Source organism: Chaetodon trifascialis, chromosome 12 (assembly GCF_039877785.1).
Source record: "Chaetodon trifascialis isolate fChaTrf1 chromosome 12, fChaTrf1.hap1, whole genome shotgun sequence".
Taxonomy (NCBI): Eukaryota; Metazoa; Chordata; class Actinopteri; order Chaetodontiformes; family Chaetodontidae; genus Chaetodon; species Chaetodon trifascialis.
The window spans coordinates 410,374-420,762 of record NC_092067.1 but is presented as its reverse complement, the minus strand read 5'-3'; the positions used below and the strand labels follow the sequence as shown (position 1 = coordinate 420,762).

Genomic DNA, 10,389 nt, shown 5'->3' with positions numbered 1-10,389 from the left:
ACAACAAATGATGATCTGCGACACCACAAATTAGCACATTAGCAATACTACCGACGTTGATCTACTCAGACTGGCCTGCTGGCTTCACAAGCAACCATTGGATGATTCCACAGGCATTTTAAAAGGAAACCATCATGTGATTGGATAGCAACTCCAATCACATGAGTGAGTGATCATGCGATTGGATGGCAACTCTGCTGTTATTGGTCGTCTTTGCACCACAAAAAATAAATAAATGAATAATAAAAAATTGTAGTAGTGGTAGTAGTAGTAGTTTTCAGAGGGTGGATAGTCAAATAAATGAATAAGTTTTATATATATGTATTTTAATGATTCATTTATTTGATGATCCACCTTCTGAAAACTACACTACTACACAGTAGAACTCAAAGAACACAGTTGACAGAAACATTTTGAAAAAGTCTTTAATGAAATCGTGGCAAACACAGATCAACATCAACAAGGATCAACCAAATAAAATCAGTGACTACTGGGGGAAAAAAAGCAAGGAAATGTGCAGAGGGGTTCACTGATAAGAGTCTCTGGGTTGGGCCATGCCGCTGGTCCATGGTGCATGAAAAAAAAAGAGTCTAAGGCCTCTGGAAATGCTTCTTTGCTGCCTCTGGGTCATACTGAACTGCCGCCTGTCGCTTTGAAGGGGACTCAATGCGAAGCCTCTTGCGGTGTCGCCACATACTTTGGGTCGCTCTCCAGCTGCTCTTGAAGTGTCTGGCAGAGTTGGGAGAGCTAGGACACTCCTTCTTCCAGCAGCTGTAAATACAGGTATTAATATAACATTAGTACTGCTAAGAAACAATAATACATGATAACATATGTGACCATGTTTGTCAAAAACAATGCAGCGAATAAATAAAATTCAGCCCATTTTTACATTGTTGTGAAAATAAAGCGGCTTTCATGTAACAGCTTCCTTCTCTGTCTGCTGTGAGCTGAAATCTTCACAGCTGCTGCCTGAACTGAAAGAGCTGCCTGGGCATATCTGAAGCTCCTCCGCACCGCACTCCTCTGCCCTGTAATATGTCTTACAGGCTGCTGGAAGAAAATATATATTCGTTTGAAATAATTAAGACAGGCTTCATTAAAAACAACAACAACAAACAACAGAAAGGGGTTAAAAAAAAAAACTTACACAAAAGGACTGTCTGTTGCGTAGAAAGAAAAACATGCTGTGATTTTGCTAGGTATTTTGATTTTCTATTTTTGTACCTGCATATTTTATAAAACATGTAAACTTCTTTAAACTGACATCATCGAAAATTAAAAAAAGAAAAGTTACGTAGGTGTGTTCCCTTTTTATTCCTACTTAAAGAATCATCAGTGGACTTATCCTGCTGGAATTTTGCAAGCTAATCACACAACCATTTTTCATCTGGTGTTGTGGTGGCAAAATGCGAAAAATTGTGACGTGTCCAAGAACTGGAACTAGATGCTATCATTTTCACAATTTGATTTAGCAATTTAAGTGGAAAATGAAAGGCTTTTAAGTGTCAGGACACTATATAACCTATAAAATTATTTAAACACACTTTTAAATCCTCATGAAAAAAAAAATCTTTGTCTGTATTCTGTAGGCACAGAACACACACACATACACACACACAATCCCAATTTGCATTTGTATAGCTTGCAGCATTTACATTTGCATTTTAACACCTCACGGTCAAAGGGGCTGAGAGAGAACTTCCACGGCAATATACAGTGACAATGATTGAAGGAAATGCTACTTTTCATACTTTACTTTTCCTATTGCCCCCTATTGTTATTCTGCGGGTTTTTAGTGATTTTAGTGATTTAGCTTCGCCCCTGCTGTGTTCAGTGCAAAGCACTGAACCACTATTGTTCTTCTGTTTCTTTTTGTCGGTATTTTTTTCGGTTCGCTACTAGTCAAAAACAATAGCGAGCACCCAGGCAAATTATATATCAAAATAAGCGGCTTGATCGGGAATGGTGTGCTATTATTTTTCTCTACAGAATAAAAAACTCGTCACCACGGCAACCGCTGGATTTATAATGGGTGTGTATTGCGTCCGTGCTAGAGTGGAGGGGATTAACTGCCAGAGTGGAGAGACGCTCTGAAAATTGCCTGAAACTTTCGTCTTTCCACGCTCCTCCAAAGCACAAATTTCACTCTATGCGTTTGAAATTTTCCAGAGTTGTAGTGCCGCTTGTGCTGATTCTGGAGTAAAACAGTCTGACTGCAGATCTGACCATAATATCACGTTTTACAGCTTTTACAGCTGTGCAAACGTCATCAGTAATTGACGTCGCTTCGGACTGACACTGTGGAGCGAGGATTTTTCATTTCGGAGTTTCGTTTCCTCCATCCTCACGTCCCTTCCTCGCATCCCTCTTTCATGTCCTCGCTGGGCGGAGCTAAGACGCGAGGAGAGGAAGCGAGTGGAGGAGACGAGGAGACCAATTTATGTAATGAAAAGCACCCTCTGTAGTGACATGCTAACCAGCCACAGCCAAGCTACCTACTGGTGAGTTGTATATGTTAGTGATGTAATGAGTGATGTTGGCCTGTTAGCATTAGCCACAATGCTAACATGAGGTCCTATGAACTTGTTGGTACGTGGAGGTGTGACTGTTGATGTGGGGTTGTTGTGCTAACATGCTAATGATTAGCATGCTAATGCTAATATGCTAACCTATGTTAAAATGGGTGCTTTTCATTACGTTTAATTGTGCCTCCTCGTCTCCTCTCTCCTTCGTCGACCCGGAAGTCGTTTCCCCTCCGCCATGATGAAGGATCTTCCAATTGCTTAAATGCACCTGAAGGAGACGAGGAGCGAGGAGAGAGGAGGCTTCTGAAGGAGATCAGAGTGAGGATACACCGGTGTAGCCTACGCGGAAGTCTTTTATTATTTAAGGGGCGTGTCGTATGTGGCACACGTTTGAATCATGGCGGGAGCAGGTCTTCACAAATGTAATCTTGATTCTTGTTTCAACTGTGTCCTTTTAACAATTGTATCTGTCACCAAGAAATTAATGAAAATTCTTGGTATATATTTACGGTTTTTTAAAGCAAGGCTACAAGGCTGTTGGTTTAATCTACCACACACCTGTCCTCTGTTATGCCTCTAACGGCATATAATTGAAACTTCATCAATAGCAATCAGGAGTAGAACAGTCTGACTGCAGATCTGACCATAATATCACGTTTTACAGCTTTTACAGCTGTGCAAACGTCATCAATAATTGACGTCGCTTCGGACTGACGTTGTGGAGCGAGGATTTTTCATTTCGGAGTTTCGTTTCTTCCGTCCTCACGTCCCTTCCTCGCATCCCTCTTTCATGTCCTCGCTGGGCGGAGCTAAGACGCGAGGAGAGGAGTGTGAAGGTGTTCTAATGATGGCTCAGATGTTTTTAATGTGTTACTTGACATGCTAATGTTAGCATGCTAATGTTAACATGCTAACATACGTTAAAATGATTGTTAATGGCATTCTAATGGCATTTGAGACCTTCTCAATGTGTTTTCTGACATGCTAATGTCAGCTTCGTGTTGTGTTTTTAGTGCTGGACACGGCCAGCGATTGCGCACTGTATCACTCTCCAAATTTCCTGCCGAGGGGAATTTGTCTAGTTAGTGATACAGTGCTGAGCACTGAACACTGTTGTTCTTCTGTTCCTTACAAATTTCGGTTTGCTACTAGTCAAAAACAATAGCGAGCACCCAGGCAAATTATATATCAAAACGTGCGGCTCGATCGGGAATGGTGTGCTATTATTTTTCTCTACAGAATACGCGTTTTTCGCGTCATAAGTTTTATGAGTCAGTTGTGAAAACTACGGTGGCTGGGAGGTGCAAACCAGAATTACAAAGTGCAAAACACTTTTACAAAGCTTGAAACAAATTTACATTTTGAAAACATTTTTACAAATCATAAAACAAAATTACATTGTCAAAACACATTTACAAGCACTGTATCCCTGGAAGGGATAACCGGAGCGGCCAATCCGAACTGTTGTATTTGTGTTTGGCGGTCATAGTGTTGGTTGCCGAAGAAGAAGGAGAGGAGGAGGACTTCATCATGGCCTAAGATGGACAGTGGTCTGGTGGTGTTTTGCCCATTTTGCGGACAACATCTGAACGGCATAACGCGGTTCTGTTCTTCATGTGGACGATCTCTACATTTTTTACATGGTGAAGACCCGATAGAAGGACCGAGCACCCAGGGGACATCCCTACAGCCGTCAAATTCTAATCAAAGTAAGTGTAGCATAGCGCTCGCTACCTGAAGTATGTGAGTGGATGTGAATAGCGCTATTGGTTAAGCTAACTTTCTATTATGAAATGGCACTTTGTTAACCTCAGCAGAAAGACCTTGCCCGTCATATAAGCAGTTTCTTGAGTACAGAAACTCCAAGTCAAAAGAGTGTCAGTCTTTTAACTACGGGCCGAGAGGAAGACATCTGGTTAAAGAACGAGAGCGCGTCCAGGTAGGTTGTACTGACTGTCTTAGCTTATCAATACTCTTTCATATTAGATTTATTGTACAGATTGAATTAAATTAAAAAGAAAAAGTAATATCTTTGATGCAGGCATCTGTGCGTAGAACAGCACCTGTTGTGCAACACAAGATGTTTTCCTAAAGCAACCAGGCACAACAGTGTAACGATCTTAAGTGTAACTTGTAGTCATGTTTGGCTCACTATGAAACTGTGGTGGCACAAATTAGATCATGTAAGGACACCACACTCTCCATAATTAATGGGAAACACTGATGTATGTATAATCGTTTATATTGTCTATGTATAATACATGAAACTAACCACATCTTTTTCATTTTTTAGATAAATATCGGATTGATGGTGCGAAATTAAACTGATGGAGCTGATTTAAGACCTCTTAGAGGGAAAACACTCCCGTTATTTGTGGACCCAGAGGTAGCAGCATCTGATGTACTGAAACAAGCTGTCCAGAAAATGAGAAAATTTAACAAAGACATGCAAGAAGGACCGTATATCCTTTTGTATCCAGACTGCTCAGAGGTGGTCCATGTGCCTGGGTCAGAAAGGCCATTCAAATTGGCTGAAATTAAAAAGGAACTAGGGAAGCCATATTCCAGGATCACCTTTTTCATTTGCTTAGAGACACATTTTAAAGGAGGTTAGTTGATATCATGATTCAATATTTTTACAAATTTTAAACTCTACTGAAGGATACCTCTATAGTATCTACATGATCTGTTGAATTCTTTTTTTGTTTTTTACTGCAGAGTTTGATACCTCAGGCTCTGATTCTGAAATTGTCATCACTTCAAGGAGCACAGCTAAATTCAATCGAGCTGACACTGTGGTGCATCAATTATTAATTTATTTTTTTCTAATTCCTATTTACATATGAATATTTATTGATTTATCTATGACAACACTGACAACCTTTCTCCATGTTAAGCGAAAAGTTATGGAAGCTATTATAAATTGTTGATACAATTTATGTGTTTCCTCTCAGGTTTTTGAACCACAAAACCAAAGTACTCCCAAACACAAACCTGAAGATGAAAGGTATGTACATTTTGCAATCTAGCCTTTATTATTTATTATCCAGCCTTTTTTATTTGTTTACATTCTTAGATGACTATTGTAGGCTTGAAGGACAATAATAAATAATATAATAATTTTATCACTTTGGTCATGTTTCAGAGATGCACTGGGATATTCAGCAACAATTCAGCCTGAGCAGGTAATAAGGCAGACTATTGCAGCCTGATGTTTCTTACTCTCAGTGTTGTTTGAGAGTAAACTTCTTGCTACAGGTAAGTAAAAAATGATAGTGAATCACATCATTCCAATTGAATTTACTGGGAAGAAATTTGTGTTTGAAAAATGTTTTAACGTGGAAATTGTAATTTCCCAACAGTAAATACACTGACCTGTATGCACCAGGTGTTGAGGAAGAGGACGAGGAGCTGTTTGCAGTCAGTGTGGAGAATTTCCAACACACAGCAGTGTAAAATGAACTTCTGACGGTGGCATTCCAGTTTTTTAATGTGCAACATTGATGGTATTTAAGTAATTGTTCTAAAAGTGTGCACTGTCTCGGATATCCATTGATTAGGTCACTTTTTCTCATTACAGGGAGGAGACGAATGTAACAGTACCTGTCACTTCCTATTGATCACAAAAGAGTCAGCAGGTTCAACATCTCAAGGGCTAATGTTTGGGATGGAGCTGTCAGAGGTTTCAAGCATACAACATATTCTGAAACCTGTGACATGCTGATCAGATTTAGTGATGATGCTGGTGTTTTTGAGGAGGGGATTGACACAGGTGGTCCAAGACGAGAAAATTTTAACTCTGCTAATGAAACACCTGAAAGACCGGCCCATTTTTGATGGACCAGAAGGACATCGGTTCTTGGTCTACAATGCAAATGGTATGCATAGGGTTTGATGTGTACTATGCTAATGGTTGGTTAATGATAATTTAACATAAATATCACGTGGCATACGCTTTTTTCCTCAATGCCTTAAACTATATAATGTATTCTCTGTTTTATTTTGCAATATAAATTCATTCACAGCTGTTAGGGAGGATGAATACTTCCTGGCAGGAAAGATGATCGCAGTGTCAGTTGTACATGGAGGTCCAGGACCCCATTTCTTGTCAGAAGATCTTGTACATTATCTTGCCGGCCAGCCATTCAAATCAACAGTTAATTTAATAACTGATGAAGAAGTAGGGAAAGCTTTGAGAGAGGTGAGAATAGCATAAAGCTATTGTGTGTTTTACAGTTTTACATGATTCCTGTAGTGTTTTAAGACAATTTTTACTTCCTATATTGCATACACAGAATTGGCTATCATTTATTTTAGTAGTTTTTTATAGGGCAGGGTTACACCATGCTATGTATGTCACTGAATGAAAATATGCAAGGATATACAGTACATACAATTTTTTTTACTTGGGTGAATATGCCTCTTTTTGTGTCTTTAAGATTGAGAATGCTGCTTCAGTGGATGCTCTGCAAGAATGTATCATGAGATACAGCACAATGTTACAGACAGCAGGTTGTCTGAGACACGTGGCCGCCGTGGAAGAAAAGAATGAAATCGTTGCAGACTACCTCCGATGGTATATTATTGACCGCAACTCATCTGTAATTGACAGGTATCATATTTTTAATGATATGATTTTCTTTTTTATGTATTTTTGTTTGAAATTGTTTTTTAAAATTCCTTATGGGATGTATATCTGTAATCAGTCAGCCACTGTGACAAAATTTGTGCCGTAGTGTGTTACAACTGATATGTGATGTTTGTCTCTCCATTCCCTGCCTTGTGCCAGTCTCTTGCCACCTTTCCCTCTATGTCATTCATGTTTTGTTTTCTTTAGATAATTTAAATGCAGTTGGCACTGCACAGCAGTGAAACAATGTTTGTGTTCACTTTGTAGATTTAAAGATGGTCTTTCAGCCCTTCAGTTTCTTACTGCACTACAGCAACACCCTTCCTTGCTGACCCCTGTCCTGTGCCACTCTGCAAAGCGACTCACTGGCTTTGAACTTGAGAGACTCTTCAAACCTGACCTCAGCCCTTCAGGAAGCAACAGGAGGCTAAGAGAAAGCCAAACCTTGGCCTACTGGGCAGATTATCTCCTTGACTGTGAAGGTTTGTATGATTTTTTTTTAACTACTTGGAAAATGTCTCTACATTTAAGAGTAGGCTTAAAACTTTCCTTTTTGATAAAGCTTATAGTTAGGGCTGGCTCAGGCTTGTCCTGGACCAGCCCCTAGTTATGCTGCTATAGGATTAGACTGTCGGGGGACATCCAAAGATACACCGAGCTCCTCTGTCCTTCTGTCCCTCTCCATCCGCACGCTTTCATGTCCTACCACGGTGTGTTACTAACTTAGCTCCTTCCCCGGAGTCTCTGTGTTTTGTCGTCTTGCAGGTTCCCATGGACAGTGGCTGAATCTGGATTGTGGATTGCAGCTGCGTCTCCTGCCATGGCCCTGCCTGACATCCACTGCAACTGCTACTACTGTTATTACATCCACTGTCACTGTTACTGTGATTGCATGTCTGTCTCTCTGTCTCTCTCTCTCTGTCTCTCTCTCTCTCTCTCTCTGACTGCATTTCTGTCTGTCTGTCTGTCTGTCTCACTCTCCCTCTCTTGCTCTTCCTCCCTCACCCAACCGGTCGAGGCAGATGGCCGCCCACCCAGAGTCTGGTTCTGCTCGAGGTTTCTGCCTGTTAAAAGGAAGTTTTTCCTCGCCACTGTCGCCAAGTGCTTGCTCATGGGGGAATTGTTGGTTTCTTTGTAGATAAAAGAGCTTGGTTTGTACCAGCTCTATATGGAAAGTGTCCTGAGACAACTTCTGTTGTGATTTGGCGCTATACAAATAAAATTGGAATTGAATTGAAAACCACATTACCATGATATACCTATACATATACCTATACATGCTGCTGTGTCTGTGGAGGATGTTCTGATGTTTGTGACTGGGCTGACATCACTTCCCCCTTCTGGGTTGGAACCATCGCCACAAATAGAGTTCCTTGATGACTCTACATTCCCAATGGCAAATACATGTTCAAACTTGTTGAAATTACCACTCCTAGATTCATATAGTGCATTTAAGTCACAAATGGACTTCGGAATTCAAAATAGTCCAGGATTTGGCTGTTTTTAAGCCATATGACTGGATGAACCATAGAGCTCAGACTCTAAAAATTGTTTGTTCTTTGTGGCTTTTGTTCTCAGTTACCATGTTGGCAGTTGTTTTACATCCATGATTCTCAAACTGGTCTGTTTATGAATAACTGTTTCAGATTTAGAATGGAAAAAGTCTTTTATTTTGTTCTCTGAATTACAAATATGTAACAGTCATTACTTTGCTTTATTCTTATTCATGTATTTCACACTTTGAATTTGTCACCCACAGTTTCACTATTTCAGACACTTTGTGTACATGCTCCACCATTACAATAAACCTCTCCTCAATTCATAGCTGAGAAATTTCTTTTAGTTTCAGACAGAGCTCAGTTGCAGACTGCCAGCTCTCTGGCTTCTGTAAATGACTGTGCGCCATGGCTAAGTCCAGGTACTCCTGCATGTTTGCGTCCCCACATGGAGCTCTTGTCAGGAGAGCCTCAGGAAAAGCATCCATCGCAGCCTGTTCGATTTTAAATCCACAGTCTCTGGAGCCAGACCTTTGTTAAACAGAAGACATAATTTCACTTATTTATTTTTTAAGATAAAAGGAAAACAAATGCAAACATCAATCTATTCGAATATTACCTGTGTGGTAAGTAGTAGAGCTCATTGGGCACTCCACCTGGACATGATGCTGTTCTGGAGGGGCGAATCCTGTGACTGTTCCACAGTCTCACACACTCATCCAAGTCCTTCTGAATGACATCACCAAAGTAGTATCTCAGTAGACACTGATGCTCGTGACTCCCGTTGAAGTATCCAGCATCTCTAAGGTCTGCAAATAGCTCCATCCAGAACTGACACCTATCAGAAATAATAATAAAAAAAAATGTTAAGCATATGTTTGAATTAATTAAATCAAAGCTTATACATAATACTTACAGTTACTTAATGAAGGACACTTACCTTCCCTTTCTCAATAGGGACCACCAGGACTCAATCCTCTGGTTGTTTGTGGATGAGCCATACATGTGGCTGGACGCTCCTGAGTAGTAGTCAGTGTGGTGATGGCGTAGAGTGCACTGAATTGCGGCCATGGTCCCATTCTCTGTGCAGCAATCAGTCCTCAGTCTCATGGGAATGACACCGAGGTTTCGCACACATGAGAGGAAATAGTGAGCGATCACACTTGGGTCATTATTTGTTGGTCCACATGCAAGCCACAGAACTTTACGTGAAAATCCATCGATCGCGCCTGAAATTGCCAAACCGTATGGCTTAAGTTTATCATAGCCGTCCGCGTGCCACATATAGTTTGGTCCCATGGAGTGGTAAGTTCTTCTTGTGAACCTTCTCCTTGCTCTTCTCTCGCACCCTCGAGGATTGTACTTTTGTTTGAGTACCTGCCACATCATAACCGGTTATCCCTTCCGGGTCATCCACGGAGTTGGTACATTCCCTTTCCGTTAGATTTTGGAACTTGTAAAACTGTTTCGCCATTTGTAAATTTGTCTCGGAGTTTGTAAAGGTGTTTTTCGTCTTAATTTGTTTATTGAAATGTAATTTTGTTTCAGTGCTTGTAAATGTGTTTTGACAATGTAATTTTGTTTTATGATTTGTAACACATAATTTATGCAGAGAATTAACAACTAGACAATTTCCGCTGGGGAAATTTTGAAAGGGCCATGGGGGCTACTGCTGGAGTGTGTACATTGTGAAAATGCGAACAGCATTGGCTTAGCATCGGCTAATGCTAAGCTA

The 10,389-nt window shown here is 40.4% G+C and overlaps 2 long non-coding RNA genes across 2 annotated transcripts; one reads left to right on the top strand and one right to left on the bottom strand.

The window, feature by feature from the left end:
* Positions 1-6,135: 6,135 nt before the first annotated feature.
* Positions 6,136-7,640, top strand: LOC139340576 (uncharacterized). Its single transcript, XR_011602954.1, has 3 exons — positions 6,136-6,406; positions 6,968-7,140; positions 7,426-7,640. It is a non-coding gene; the product is annotated as an uncharacterized lncRNA (long non-coding RNA).
* Positions 7,641-9,060: 1,420 nt separating this feature from the next.
* LOC139340774 (uncharacterized) lies at positions 9,061-9,941 on the bottom strand. The gene is made up of 3 exons (XR_011602958.1): positions 9,595-9,941; positions 9,274-9,492; positions 9,061-9,185 (listed from the first exon to the last, which is right to left on the bottom strand). It is a non-coding gene; the product is annotated as an uncharacterized lncRNA (long non-coding RNA).
* Between the last annotated feature and the right edge of the window lie 448 nt (positions 9,942-10,389).